Genomic DNA, 2,635 nt, shown 5'->3' with positions numbered 1-2,635 from the left:
TCCGCGCGCTGTGCGCAGCCGCAGACCGAGCCTCCGAAGTGGGCCGAGAGAGGGCGAAATAGGGACGCGGTTCCCTCAGAGGGGGCCAGGGAACCCCCAGGAGCCCCTGGGGCCAAGATTTATTAGTTGTAGTACACACGCACATACACCAGATTCCCTACACAGCAGTGTATTTCCCCGACTAAAGTAAAGCTATTACTGTATTGGGACATATGGATAAGTCACTCAATCTCCCTTGGAGCCTCAGATTTTGTTCAGGATGGTTGGCTCCCGCTTGAGGGGTTGTCAAGGATTAGCAGAAGTAATGACAATGACAAGCTTCCCCTGGAACCTGGGTTCCCAGTGGTGCTCCCAAGGGGGCAAAAATGGTTCTTGGGGAGCAAAACATCCTTACCCTTTTTATGTATAAAGCACAGATATCGATACAATACACAAGCCTGCAGTATACCTGCAGTATTGAAATTTCATGAACACTGAAAGCAGTGGCTCACGCCTGTAATCCCAGCACTTTGGGAAGCTGAGGCAGAAGGATCACTTGAGCTCAGGAGTTCAAGACCAGCCTGGGCACCATAGTGAAAGCCCATCTCTACAAAGAATACCAAAAAAAAATGGTGGCGGCGTGTGCCTGTAGTCCCAGCTACTCGCGAGACTGAACTGGGAGGATCACCGGAGCCCAGGGAGGTCGAGGCTGCAGTGAACTATGATCACACCACTGCACTCCAGCCTAAGTGACAAAGTGAGACCCTGTCTCAAAAAAATAAATAAGTAAAATAAAATTTCATGGGACAGTACATGAGGAACCCTCATCTTCGGCCATTGGGCATGTAACTGGCCCAGCCACTGTGGAAATCAGTTGGTGGTCCCTCATTAGGTTCAACATAGAATTACCACATGACCCAGCAATGGCATTCCCAGGTGTACACCCAGGAGAATGAAAAACAGTTTCCAAACAAAAACTTATAAACAAATATCAGCACTGTCCACAAGAATCAAATCGTGGAAACAACCCAAAGGCTCATCAGCAGATGAGTGATGAATGGAGTGCGGTCTGGCCACAGCTCCCGCAGCCTCCCACCTGAGGTTTCCCAGGTGTCTCCTTTTTTGTTTGTTTGTTTGTTTGTTTGTTTGTTTTGAGATGGAGTCTCACTCTGTTGCCCAGGCTGGAGTGCAGGGGTGCAGTGTCAGCTCACTGCAACCTCTGCCTCCCAGGTTCAAGTGATTCTCTTGCCTCAGCCTCCCAAGTAGCTGGGATTGCAGTTGCGTGCCAACGCGCCCAGCTAATTTTTGTATTTTTAGTAGAGACGGGGTTTCACCATGTTGGCCAGGCTGGTCTTGAACTCCTGACCTAAAGTGATCTGCCCGCCTCGGCCTCTCAAAGTGCTGGGATTACAGACGTAAGCCACCACACCTGGCCTAGCTGTCTACTTTTGGTTTGTCATCTCCATAGTCCTCATCCTCTTAGCTCATCAGAGCAGGAGGGGCTTCCCTAGGGGGTGATGTTACTCATCCATAAAAAAGAATAAAGTACTGACATGTGCTGCAACACAGATGAGCCTTGAAAACATCACGCTGAGTGAGAGAAGCCAGACACAAAAGGCCACTCACTGTATGATTCCATTTATATGAAATATCCACAATAGGTCAAACCATAGACACAGAAAGTTGATTCATGGTTGCCAGGGGCTGTGGAGGGGGGAATAGGGAGTTTCTGCGAATGGGTGTGGGATTTCTTTTCCAGGTGGCAAAAACATTCTGGAGGTAGACAGCGATGGCTGCACAACTTTGTGAATATACTGAAAACCACTGTGAAACTGTACACATTTAAAAGGTGAATTTTATGGTACGTGAATAGTATCTCAATAAGCCTCTTATTAAAGATTTTTCAGGATTAAAATGTCTAAAAACACTCCAGGGGTAGAAAAAAGAGCAATGATGACATGAAAAGGTGGAGAAACCCTAACCTAGCACCTGCACACAGGGAGCAACAAATACACACTTTAGTGGTGTTCTTTTCATTATTATTACAGATCTATAATCTCTTAACTGAAGCCCTTGGGACCAAGTATGTTTCTGAATTCAAAATTGTTTGGCTTTTAGAAAGATAATGTGGTGTGCATACATATAACATCCCCAGCAAGGGTTGGTACAGCACCCAGGAAACCAACATGAAAACTTCTGCAAGGAAATAGATGCACGTTCACACTGAGTGAAATAAATAAGGACGCTAGGTCCTCTCTCTCTGCTGTGGTTTGAGTGTGTGCCCTAAAGTTCGTATGTTGGAACCTTCATTCTCCATGCAACAGTGTTGAGAGATGGAATCTTTCCTGAGGCCTCTGCCCTCATGAATGGATTCATGCTGTTATTGCAAAAGCATGTTCCTGATAAAGGAATGAGTTTAGCTTCTTTCTCTTCTCTCTCTCTAGCTCTCTTGCCCTTCTGCCCTCCACAGTGGGATGATACAGCAAGAAGACCCCCACCAGATGCAGCCCCTTGAACTGGACTTCCCAGCCTCCAGAACTATGAGCCAAATGAATTTCTTTTCTTTATAAATTCCTCAGTCTCAGGTATTCTGTTGTAGTAGCACAAAACTAAGACACTGCCCAGTATACCAGCTACATGTGACTATCAAGCCCTT

Source organism: Chlorocebus sabaeus, chromosome 5, assembly GCF_047675955.1.
Source record: "Chlorocebus sabaeus isolate Y175 chromosome 5, mChlSab1.0.hap1, whole genome shotgun sequence".
Lineage (NCBI taxonomy): Eukaryota > Metazoa > Chordata > Mammalia > Primates > Cercopithecidae > Chlorocebus > Chlorocebus sabaeus.
Note: the sequence above shows the minus strand (reverse complement) of the source record.